This window comes from Phodopus roborovskii, unplaced genomic scaffold (genome assembly GCF_943737965.1).
Source record: "Phodopus roborovskii unplaced genomic scaffold, PHOROB, whole genome shotgun sequence".
Classification (NCBI taxonomy): domain Eukaryota; kingdom Metazoa; phylum Chordata; class Mammalia; order Rodentia; family Cricetidae; genus Phodopus; species Phodopus roborovskii.
Genome location: NW_026126525.1, coordinates 2,249,499 through 2,262,802, shown reverse-complemented (window position 1 = coordinate 2,262,802; position 13,304 = coordinate 2,249,499). Strand labels below are relative to the sequence as shown.

At 44.9% G+C, this 13,304-nt stretch overlaps 1 protein-coding gene across 3 annotated transcripts in view; it reads left to right on the top strand.

The window, feature by feature from the left end:
- Window positions 1–379: 379 nt before the first annotated feature.
- The window catches only part of Lrrc8b (leucine rich repeat containing 8 VRAC subunit B), a 58,605-nt gene continuing 45,680 nt past the window's right edge, over window positions 380–13,304 (top strand). Inside the window, exon 1 of one of the 3 annotated variants that reach the window (XM_051198142.1) lies at window positions 380–499. The gene's annotated coding sequence lies outside the window, so the exon portion shown is untranslated. Of the gene's footprint in view, window positions 500–538; window positions 618–13,304 lie in introns of those variants that run through there. The other 2 variants (XM_051198144.1, XM_051198143.1) reach the window with 2 other exon arrangements.

Genomic DNA, 13,304 nt, shown 5'->3' with positions numbered 1-13,304 from the left:
GGAATGCAGCCCCAGCTCCCAGCAACGCGTGTGGCTGCCATGCTCCGCGGATGCCTGGCTGGGCTAGGGCACCCGGGCGGCCGCATGGCGCTGGCTCGAGGAGGTGGCCGCTGCGCTTTGTCTGTAACAGAAGGGTGAGTCACCGGGCCCCGCGGTCCGTCCCAAGGCAGGGCGGACGCCCGGGCCCCGCGGCGGCGGAGCGATTCCGGCAGGGGCGGCTCGGAGGCGGCGCTGCGCGTCCCCGACTCCCGCCCGTCCGCGCCGCCGCCCGCGCGCTCCGCTCCTCCTCCGCCCGGGAACTTAGTCAGCGGTTCGCGCCGCCGCTCGCCCATTGGCCGGTTGCGCGCGTCGCGTCACAATGGAGCGGCTCCGGGGCGGCGAGCCGGACAGCGCCGGGGCTTCCCGCTGAGCCGCAGTCGCCCGCGGAGTGCGAGCGCCGGCCGCTCGGCGGGCCCCGGCCGGCCGGGCAGCGCGGGCCCTGGGGGCTCTGGGCGCGAAGGTAGGTGGGGACGGCGGGCCTGGCCGGGGAAGGGGACGCGGCGGCAGCAGCAGGTGGGGGCCGCAGGGCAGGTGCGGTTACCTGGCCGCGCCTCACCTGGGAGTCCCGCTGCGGGCAGGTGGCACAGTCCCCAGCTGAGCGGAGCGGCGGCCGCACGGCTCCCACGCCCCCGGGGGAGGGAGGCCCCGGTCCCCAAGCGCCACCTCTCCAGGATGCTGGGGTCATTCGGGGCGAGAGGAGGGGGCGGCCGCGCCCAGGCGGTGCCTTCGCTGTCCCCGCGGCTGAGCGCGCACCTGTGTGTGTCCTGGGGACGGCAGGGCGAGGACCCTCCTCCATCCGGGGTCTCGCGGCTGGTGAGTGCGGCTCACTCTCGGGGGTCCACATTGGGTCGCCGACGTTTGCCCCTTGCCCTGGTGCCTTCTGGCGCCTCCTGTCGAGAGACATTTTATGCTGTTGGTTATTTACTGGCCTGCAACTGCGACTTTAGAGTTTGAGCTAGAAGGGGTCAACTCATTTCCATTTGAACACTCGGAGGTTCCTCCTCCTGGGCTGCAGGTGCTGACAGGTCAGAAGGAAGAGGCTCTTTAATCCGTGCCCTCGACTGACTTCCCAAAGTCCATAGGTTGCCTGTAGTCACATGACGTTTGTGGAAGACTGGTGTGTGGTCATGAAAACCACCACTGGGACCCCTTGCTCCTCATCCGCCCCAGTCCCCCGCCCCCCGTCAGAGAACAAACCTAAATTTAAAGTCAATTCCAATGTGTGGATTCCCTTGAATACACCTACCTTGCCTGAAAACAGGGGAAAAACTGCTACATAAAGATAAGAGTGAAAGTTTTTTTAAAACATAATTTATTTTTATTTGCATTGGTCTTTTTTCTGAGCAAGTATGTCTGCACGAGGGTGTCTGACTTGTAGTTACAGTCAATTATTAGCTGCCATGTGGGTGCTGGGAATTGAACCCCGGTCTTCTGGAAGAGCAGTCCATGCTCTTAACCACTGAACCATCTCTCCAGCTCCAAGAGTGAAAGTTTTAAAAATTCCAAGTGTGAAACCAATTTGAGTAATTTGTTCAATAAATGTCAAGAAGAAGTTAGAGCCTAGGAGTGTGGCTCTGAGAGACTTAACAGGGCAAGGCTGAGGGTTTGGTGCCTCCAAAGTATTCCTACTGTTGCCTATAGTAGTGATAATAGCAACAATAACAGTGTGTGGTTTGACTGGACAGCCATATTCTAAGCCCTCACCTCGGACTGGTGTATGTGTGGAAAAGTTCAATGTAACAGTTCCAGTACCTTCGAATGCACAGATTCTGCCTCCTCAGGACCCCAAATGTTGTCTTGGATGCCAAAGTCACTCTTGTCAGGAGATTTCCTAGCGAGCAAGCAAGTCCATTCTTAAAGAGAATAAGAAATGACAGTTAATCCCCCAGGCAATTGGGCCTGTGTGATTTAAAACCTTAAGCCCTAACATGTCTGATACTGCTGTAGCTAAAAGTCGGGCCTGAGGAGGGAGAGTTGTCAATGAGCACACCTTGAGTCATGCCCATTTTCTTATGCCCAGTTTCCAGAGTTGGGGGATGTGATCTTCATGTTTGAATTAAGCTGTGTGTCTCCTTTGAAATGCCCGTGTTTTGGTTTTGTGTTGTTCACACTGTGAGCAATTGCATTTGACATGTTGAGATATGTCTTTAAGCCCACTGGCCACCCCACACACTATTCCCCCCCCCTGTTTTAATTTACAAAATCATCAGAATGAAAATGTGAATGTGAATTAAAGTAAACAAAGCTCTAGGCAATAAAATTTGTAAAGGACACCAGGTGACCTAAAGTGTTTTAGATGACCACATGAGTGTTTGTCCTCAGGGACCCAACACTTTTAGTTTTGGATTGTTTTCTGAATTTGGAAGGGGAAAGGTCTTTAAAAACTTACAATTCATTCTTTAGAAAATTTTAACTTGTAAAATTTTCTTGAAATTTTTCCTGTAGGAGTCTTTGTGTTCATTTTTATTGCAACCACCCATGCAAAATCCAGTGCCTGGTTTTTGTATGGTGTCTTTCAAGTTGCTTCCATTTCATTTTCTCTCTCCCAGCATCCCTCTGTTGCCCTAGGATGTTACCAGAAATGGGTGTGTTCTGATTCTGCTGTGTCTCTCAACACTGGTGGATAGTTGTTGTCTTGTTAGATAACATGCTCTCCATTATGGTTTGCCATCGAGCAGCTTGGTTCTGCAACCACCTAAAGGAACCAAGGGATCCCCAGTGCTGTATCGAATGTCCCAAAGCAGTCATGAACTGCCTCCCAATCCATGTCCTGTTTTCATATTTGCAGCCTTCTTGCTGTTGCCTATTCCCAACCTATGTTTCAACTGTATTTTCTTTTTTAAAAAATTATGTGTTATGTGTGCACACTACAAAACACATATGGAGTTCAGAGGACAACATAGTGGAATGTCGTCTTCTACCTATGTGTGAGTCCAGGGATTGGACTCCAGAGACTGCAGCTGTATTTGTCTGCTCTGTTGTTTTCCCCACCCTAAACTATATTGTCTAAGCTCCCTTCACACCTTCATTTTGTTTTCTCTGCAAAACAATACTTTTACCAGACATAATAGCCTGTTTTTCTTTTTCTGGGTCACTAAAACTGATCTTTAATAAAATTGGACTAACCATGCTCAAATGGTCATCACAGCTCATTAGAAATTGGGCTACAAGGTAACAGTGAACTCCCTCTTCTGAAATTTCCCTTTCTTTAGATTTCTGCTCACTTGCAACACAGTTTATATTTGCTCCTTCTGTGCTGTTGTGAAAGAGCAAGAGGAATAAAACTGGGTGTCCAGCTTCAACCGGTGACCTTTTCTTTTCACTTTTTGACCTTCATACTGCCTTTGATGTGGGTCATGTGACTGACTCTTTGTCCCTTTCCAGAATGTCTATCTGAACTGCATCTTTGCTTATTTGAATACAGACCACTTTACAGGTCTTTCCTGCTTGTCTGAGCCACCTTTCCATGGCACTTCTCTGTAGTGCCCGCCATTAAACATGGGAGGTGCTCCTGCTAGGCTGTTTTTCTCATTTCCAGCTCCACAGAGGTGACAGAGTTTTGCTTTGTCCATCTCTGGTTGGGACTGAATTCTTTACTGTTGTGTGTCCTTGTCCTTAGTTCTGAGTATGCAGGATTAAAGTACATCCAAACCTTATTTTCTTCCTTCAAATCTTTTTTTCCTGCTTTTGGAACATTCCCTCATCATACACAAAATCTCCTGCAAATCTATAGTCAGACTTTGCCTGAGAGCATGGACCTTGCATGCTGGTGGACTTGCACCTGACCTTTGCTATCATTTTGGATGAGTTGCTGGCTTAGTTAAGATTAGCTCCTAGTCAGTGATCACAAAACAATGACCTAAACAAAGTGAGGTTTGTTTCCCTTTCACCTTAAAGTAAAAGAGTTAATAGACAGCTAGGCACACTGATAATGCTTGTAGTCCCAATATTTGGGACTACACAGGAGGATTGCTACAAATTCAAGGCAGCCCCCACACATAAAAGTTATAGATGGACAAGTAAGAGGTACATGATGATGCCATTATCTTCTGGGAAGATTGGTTTCATTTATTGGATCTGTGAGGCTTCATCCTTATGGTTAGTTACCATATCCTGGTTCCAAGTGGCAGAAAGACCAGCTAGAAGAGGAGGGGAATGGCTTCAGCTAGCAGTCTCATGAGAAAACTTGTTGGGAGCTTCCAAATACTGTATCCCATTGCCTAGAACTAAGTGTCCATCATCACCACATCCAGCCATAGTTAGTCCCAGGCATAGAGTCCGGGGGTGGGTTACACACTTAGGAAAGATAAGTGTCTTAAGTATCCAAACACTATGATGGTTGTTCACTCACTTTACTTTTTAATTTGTTTTTCAATTTTATTTGTTAAGGAAGGGTAAGTGTGAGGATCAGATGATAGCTTCTGTTGTAGCCATCTGTAGTGTCCCAACTTTGAGGCACCAGTCTGTAGTAAACTGTCTTTGTGGGGCTTCAGTTGGGTCTAGCCAACCTTGCCTTTCTATTCTCCAGCTTTGAGGTAGATAATATTTTTAGATGATCCACCAATGAGTCAGTTGCTAAACCTTTCCACTCTTGATAAAATTTCACAATACTTTTAAGCAACCATTAATCACTTGCTGCATGCCAGATGGTCTGCCAGGTCCTGGGGAAGCCGTGGTAGGCAAAGCTCCACCTGGTCTCGGTGTTCATGGAGCTGGTGGTTATTGGAGTCAGACAAGCAGCTTCTGAAGACAAAGGAGACTCTCCATGGTGACCACTGTTAAGAGGGACTCAGAGAGGGCTGTGACACATGCATGTACAGGTGTGCTGTGCTCAGAGGCTGAATGGTGACTTTAGAGGCAAAAGCTGACCCACAAGCTGCAGTCATCAAAGGTAGCCAGGATGGTGGCTTAAAATTAGCTCAGATGTGAGCAGCTCCACCCAGAGGAGGCATGGCATTCTGTTTTGCATTGCCATCCAAGTAAGTGTCTATAGAGATGGAGAAGTAGTAGAGTGATAACATGGTACTTGGCTCTCACTCACCCACTCCTCATCCCTGCCCTCCCTCACACACAGAGTGTGAAATGAGTGTGTACAACTGTACAGTTCCACTGTGTGATTCCAGAAAGGGGATCACCAGGTTCGGGAATAGTTTAAGTCTTTTACTGTTCTTTTGTGTTGTACTAGCAAAATCTAAATACAGGTGGGTTTTTTTTTTTTTTTTTTTTTTTTTTTTTTTTTTTGCTTTGTTTTTGTTTTTGTTGTTTTGAAGCATGAAGCAGATGCACCTGAAAATTCTCCTTTAACCCATCCACTCCTAAAAAACCTACAGTCCAGTGGCAGACAGGTCCCTGTAAGGCCCAGTCAAGCTCCTACCCTGGCAGGAGACATGGAAAGGTGGCTTCCTTCAAGTTGGTTGCAGAGATTGGTGAGAAAGTATTTCCCTGATTGTTTCTTTTTCTGACTGCTGGACAGGACAAGGGTAATAAAGTAAGATCTTGGCAGGGAGCTGGGCACTGGTCTGAAGCATCCTTAGCAAGTAGAATTTAAAGGACATGGACCATTCAGAGAGTGTTTGTGAAGTCAGCTTGTACAGCTGCACTGAATGTGACCAGAGAGCAGCACCACATGGCGGTATTCCAGAGGGCTGGCTGGGATGGCCTATCTCAGGGCCAGTGGGTTGTCCAATGTCCAGTCCCTCTGTGGCTTTCAGGTTTGTTTAGGCAGGAAACGAGCTTGGCAGGAGATGACATTGGCAGGTACATTGGCAGGGAATGCCATTTGTCTAACACAACCAAAAACAAAAAAACAAAAAAACAAAACAAACAAACAAACAAACAAAAAAAACCCAAAAAAACAAAAAACGAGGAAATGTTTCCTTTTTTAGTCTCTACACTGGCTTGAAGGGAACCCTCTTTCCATGCATCTCCCACCATAGTTAGAGCATGAGTGATCATTGAGGGTGCCTGTCAGCCACTGGACTGCAGGATATTTATTTATTCATTTACTTTTGATGGATGTACCTAGGGTTAATTCTATTAATCTGAAGACTTCTAAAGTTTATCTCTCTAGGCAAAATTGGATGAGTTTGTTGCTGGCCCAGTTTCAGTGCCAAGATGGATGGTATCCTCAGGCGAGCTGTGACTTGTCTGTCAGCTGCATCTGTGAGTCATGATGCCATTTCTCAAAGTAACAGATTTAGAGAGGTAGGTGTGTGTGTGTGTGTGTGTGTGTGTGTGTGTGTGTGTGTGTGTGTGTGTGTTACTCAGGTTCCCAGAATACCTGAAACAGGCAATTTATGCTGTGTCCCTGCTGTCTCCAGGTGCCAGAAGTTTGTCACCATCCCCCAAATACCCTTGTGACTGGGGTTTCTTGCTTTGCATTTCCCTTGCTACCTGGAGTTCCTCTCAGTGGCACTGTGAGATCTCTGTTCAGTGGGAACTTGTCAGATGAGGTTGTCGTTCTTCCCTAAGGAATGTGCCAGATGATGATGTCTCCTCCTCAGTGAAGGGTCATCTCATTTGTGACCACAAAGGACCCTTCTCTGATCACCTTAAGTGATGTTCCTGCACCCTGCTCTCCCTGTGCCCGCTGGTCTTTCATACCTCGGTTTATGCTTGGTTTGTTTGGGTTCTGTTCCCGGTACTGACAGCAGGATGTAAATTCCATGAAAGCAGACTTTGTTCTATTCTCGATTGGCTCTTTAGCATGGCAAATAGCGAGCTTCCCAGAAGTGGTTGACAAATAATTTGATCCTGTTGGTCATTAAATTGGCCTGTGGTATCTGCTTTCACAGAATAAGCAGGCCTGGAATTAGTGCACTAATGATTTTCCTTTTTCCCAACAAAATGTATTTACTTTTAGATCCCCCCTTCCCTTTTCTTCAAAATAGCCGGACATCACTGGAATTGATTCTTCATGTCTCTTGCTGTTTCCCCTCTACTCTTCTGCTTGTACCTTTGGCAGCTGGGACAGTTATGCATAGTTCAATTCCTTCACTTCATCCTTCCTCTTCATCTCCTTCACTGACTCTGTTCCAGGAGCACCAGTGACGATCTTTCCACTGATAATGTGAAGCTGTCTCCCACTTTCTGGAAAGTGCCTTATTATTTGCGCACACCTCGGGATCTTTCTAAAAGGCTAATCTCACCATGTCAGGATGGCTCCTTTTGCTGAGGTGAGCAGGTGGAGATGCCCAGTGTGCAGAATCATAACGTCACCTTCTCTCTGGCCTTTGCAACTGTTGGGCACCACCGGTTGCCACTCAGCAGTTACTGCATCCCTGGTGTGCTCTCACGCCCCATCTTAAGCTGTTTGTAGTACAGGGTGGTTGTCGAGACAAGATGGTCGTGCTCTCTGTTGATATTTCTTCCTGTTATCTTAGTGTCCTCAATAAACCAAGGCTCATCTTTCAAGCTGGATCTTCTGAAGACCTTGGCTGCCATTTTTCTCCCATCATCACTGCCACATCCCACCTCCATGCAGCCTCTGGCCCTTGCACAGGACCGGTGCCAGGGGAACAGCCTGCTGTCTGGTGTTCCTTCCTGGTGATGAGTATGCTTTATTCATCTTCCGGGTTTCTTGAACCAGGCTCCAGTGTGACAGTGTGGATTTTCTATAAACATATCCAGGGGAGAGCCAGGGAAGGAGTTCGGCTTACACACTCCCCATTCCAGAGGTCGATTTCATGGACATGCTTTGTTTGGACTGGTGTTTTGGAAGAAATCTCTTTAAAGGTTAGAAAGTTATAAGACACACTATAAATGCTGTTCATAGATGTCAAAAGCAACTCAGGGAAGAAAAGCATTTGTTTGGGTAACAGCTATAGTCCATCATAGGGAAGATGGAACAGGAACCTGGAGGCCGGAGCTGATACAGAGACTGTGGTAGGGTGCTGCTTACTGGCTCCTTGTGGATCTGCTCAGCCTGCTTTCTTATAGAACCCAAAACCACCTGCCCAGAGGTGGCACCACCCACAGTAGACTGCTCCCCCCATCAATCATTAGTCAAAAAAAAAAAAAAAAAATGCCCACAGTCCAGTCTGATGGAGGCATTTCTTTAACTGAGATCCCCCCCTTCCCAGGTGACTTTAGTCTGTGTCAAGTTGCCAAAATGGCAGCTGGGATGGGTTGTAGGGTCAATGAGCACATGATTACTAGACATGTACATGACTCAGGGTTGCCCAATGTGACAGGGATACTGGACACAGCTTTTGTACTTTCCGGGCACAATCCTGGCCTTTTTTAGATCCTGTGTGTGCCCGCCTTTGTCAAGTGTGTAACATTTTTCATCATTACTTTATAAGTACAAATATGACATTTCTGATGGTATTAGTATTGATTTTTAAAAAAAAGAAATGTCTTAAATATTCCCAATAGAAGCTATAAATACAAAAATGGCTTGGTGTCCATTACTGTTTATTTAAAAAGTACTTTAAACATTTGCTAACAAAGTTGGGAAATTTACACTGTTGTTTTGACGTGAAACTCATTTTCTCTGAAGTGGGACCCTGGTGTAACATGCATGTGTTTAGAAGTCTTAGCTTAGTGAGCATATCGTATTTTTTTGATGCATATATGCAGACACAGTATATCTAATATATATCATTATTTGACACATATATTCAAACAGTATAGCTAATGTATTTCTACAGTTCTTATCACAACTAAGCTTTACATACTATACAACGTTTAAAAGTTATTTTACTCATATACAACTAACAACATCAAGTCTATTAAAACTTTGGTGACTGAGCTGGTGGGATGGCTCAGGGGATAAATGTATCTGCCACCCAGCCAGAAGACCTTCACATAGGTGCCCTGGCTCACGGTCACAAAAAGATATACTCTCAAACACACACACTCATATACTGACACATACACAATCATATACTCACACATATATACATACATACATACATACATATACTCATATACTCACACACACACTCATACTCACACACATACACACACAGATACTCTCACACACATTCAAATACATATACTGACACATACACTCATACTCTCACACACATACACTCACACACTCATACACTCACATACATACATTTCATATATTCACACACACACTCATACACTCATACACACTCATGTACTAATACACATACTCATATACTCTTACATACACTCATATACTCACACATATTCATGTACTTACACACTCATACACTCACACACATATATACTTTCACACACTCATGCACTCACATACACACTCATATACTCATACACATGCACACACAGATACTCTCACACACATTCAAATACATGTTCATATACTCCTCACACACACTCATACACTCACACACATACACACTCATATACTGACACATACACTCATACTCACACACTCATATACTCATACACATTCATATATTCACACTCATACACACTCATACACTCACATACACACTCATATACTGACACATACACTCACACACACTCATACTCACACACTCATACACTCACATACATTTCATATATTCACACACACACTCATACACTCTCATACACACTAATGTACTAATACATACTCTTACACTTACACTCATATACTCACACATATTCATATACTTACACACTCATATACTCACACACATATACTCATATACTCTCACACACTCATACACTCACACACTCACATACTTTCACACACTCATACACACACTGAAAAAGAGAGAGATGATGAATTTTTTTTTGAAAACCATCCCTTTATGAGAGAGATAAGTGGACTTAAAAGCTTATTGTATGTGGGTATTATTTACTGGCAAAATAAGACTATGTAATCAAATGCTTAAGAAATGGCGCCACTTAAGATATGGTCCACTCTGTTTTAAATGGGAGTGCTTGTCACAAGTTACCCCATGACTGATGGGGGGGCGTGTTTAAGCCTTGTCTTCCTAAGCTAATGGAAGGTCCTCCACACCTGCTGCAAGCCAAAAATGACAACTTCCCCCAAGTCTTGGTCACTGAGTCTTCATTTCTTCAACACCTGTAACCCTAGGGAATTTCAAAATGACACTTTGCTTAGTGACCTGAAAATTGTGCCCCCAAGGCAAGGAACCATGAGCTGACTGACTGCTGAGAAGAGGGTTTGCCCTTCATTCTTATGTGAGAGAATGGCAGGTTTGAAAAAAGAAATAAAAGTTTGGGGGTGCACCCCACACCAGGTATTGGTGACAGATAATTTCAGGAAAAGGTTAACTACCTGGAGATAGAACCTACCAGAATACCTCTCCCTACAAAAGTAGCTTGCCAACCCTGAAGAGCAGGGTAAAAAACACTTTAATCAAATCAGCTATCATCTCTCAGGGTCAGCTGAAGGGATGGCTTAGAAGTTTGTTCTTGCCAAGCAGAGATTTTCAATAGGAGCAAGTGTAGTCGAGACTGTCATTCTTTATAAGATCCCCACTGGAACTAAGAGTTGGATACCAAAGTATTGCTACATCCATTTAAGAACATATGGCTAAAATTCACCACATATTGAGCTGGCAGTCAGCTGGGTCAACAGTTGATTGGTTTCTGTAATAACTGGCCCTGGAACTCACTATGTAGACCAGGCTGGCCTTGAACTTAGAGATGTGCCTGCCTCTGTCTCCTGAGTCCTGAGACTAAAGATCTCTAAGAATATATCTTAATCTTATTAAAAGGGAGGAAAGTTAACATTTTATTAAGAATGTTAAATTTGCAACATGTGAGAGGGTCTGGGCTCAGCAGAGACCCGGGACATTTTCCTTATAGAATAATGCAAGCGTAGAGAAGTGTCTCATGGTTTCTATTGCTGTGAAGAGCTACCATGACCATGGCAACTCTTATAAAACATTTACTTGGAATAATAATAATAATAATAATAATAATAATAATAATAATAAATAATAATAATTAATAAAACATTTACTTGGAATGGTTCACTTACAGTTTCAGAGGTTCAGCCCATCATCATGATGACGGGGAGCATGGCAGCATGCAGGCAGACGTGGTGCTGGAGAAATAGCTGAGAGTCCTGCATCTTGCAGGCACAGGAAGTTGACTGAGACATGAACATAGGAAACCTCAAAGCCTGCCCCCATAATAACACACTTCCTCCAACAAGGCTGTACCCACTACAACAAAGCCACACTCCTAATAGTCACTGTCTATGAGATCATCGGCGCCAAGTACATTCAGGCTGCCACAAGGATTGAGCATAGCTTATGAATAGGTTCTTTCTTGGGCTTCCCTTTGGGAAAGGACACTTGGCAGCTGATCCCAACTCTCCTGCTCTCAACACCTTAGAGCAAATCTGTCCTGAATTTCAGGAACATCACTGATTATATTTCTGTCCCTTAAATTAAAGCATTTACAGTGTGGGCATGGCGGTGCATGACTTTAATCCCAGTACTCAGGAGGCAAAGGCAGGTAGATTGTGAGATCGAGGCTAGCCTAGTCTACAGGGCAAGGTCCAGGACAGTCAGAAGAACACAGAGAAAGTCTGTCTCAAAAAAATTAAAAAAAAAAAAAAAGAAAAGAAAATTTACCTTCACATTGCTCCTGGTGTTCTTGTAATAGCTTGTTTTTGAGTGTCACCTTGATTGGATGAGAAATATCTAAGATCTTTAACACCCCCTCCCCCCCCCCTGAATTCACAAGTGAGAACCTAACTTGGAAGGTTGTGCACCTGGGGAGGGGGGGAGATTGACTCACAGGGCAGAGTCCTCATGCATGGTGTGAACCGAATATCCACACAGAGAAGCTGCTCTGCCCTTCCCACTGTGTAAGGTTACAGTGAAACACCAGACTTGGGGGACAGGCCCTTGGTAAATCTTTAACCTGCCAGTGCTTTCTTGGAGAAACACATGTCCTAGAAAAGGATGAGCAAGAACTCATGATGGTCAGAAGGAAAAATAAAACAAAATAAAAACACCCCAGGGAGATGGAAATCTTGAGCAAAGACTTGATTTTTATTTGATTGGGTTTTTTTTTGTTTTGTTTTGTTTTTGTTGTTGTTTTTGTTTGTTTTTTTTTTTCGTTTTGGTTTTTTGAGACAAGATTTCTCTGTATTGTTTTGGAACCTGTCCTGGAACTCACTCTGTAGACCAGGCTGGCCTTGGACTCAGAGATCCTCCTGCCTCTGCCTCCCAAGTGCTGGGACTAAAGGCATGCACCACTTGGTTTAGTTTTTTGAGGCAGTTTAGATCTTGGCTGCCCTAGAACTGACACTTAGACCAGACTGGCCTCGAACTAACAGAGATCTGCCTGTCTCTGCCTCTTTAGTGCTGGTATTAAAGGTGTATGCACCACCACTGCCCTGCTGAGAGTGTTTCTTGTGGACACTGAGCTTCTTGAGGCTTTAAAGGAACAAAGTGCTAGGGTTAGAAGACCTGAATGTATGGCCAGGACGGGAGCCGGCAGTGGGGAATGCCTCCTCCCTCTTTGAGCAGACAGTGACTTCCTTCCTCACAGTGACACAAAAGTTATCCCCACCCAGCAATTTCCTCTGGGCACATTATATACAGGAGGTTGGAAGATAAGCTTGTCTACCAAGTACTCATCCTGTGGCTTATCTTCTTGGCTGCACTTCCTTAGCAGATGTCCTCTCTCTTTCAGTGCTACAAAGTAACCAAAACTTAAAAGTTGTCATTATCTGCACCCTTAGATCAGTGTATAATTTCCAAAAGTAGGTAGCAGTTAAAGGTTTTAATTTATGTATTCTTACTTTTTAGTAAAACTGTTAGCTTTATAATCCAAGATGTTTATCATTCTACCTCCTATGAACAATGGCCTTTACTGAATTTCTTTTTCTTTCTTATTTTGAGACAGGGTCTCAACATAGCCCTTACTGTCCTAGAAGTCACTATTTAGACCAGGCTGCCCTAAGCCCCAGAGTGCTAAAGGGATGTGCCACCACACCTGGCCTGCATTTACTGAATTTCATAGTTTTCTATTGTTGATTTAATGGAGACAAAGCCTACTTTCCCCGCTAGACTAACCCTTTAATGCATAGACCAATCTGATAGAAGAAATTCTATAGCCTTTTCTCAATGAGCCAGGGCCTCCTCTCCCATCCTCATCTCCACCCCAAGAGTTTGGAATTTCTAGCCTACTTTTTCATCTGTGTTGTGCATTGTTGCCATGGTGATGAGCACAGTCATAATAGAGATCATGGCATGTATAATAAGTGTTGTCATGGGAGGCAGAACTGGAGTGATCCACTGAAAGAGAGAGATGCTGGGCTATGGGCTGATGCTCTCTGTCCTTTCCTGACCCAT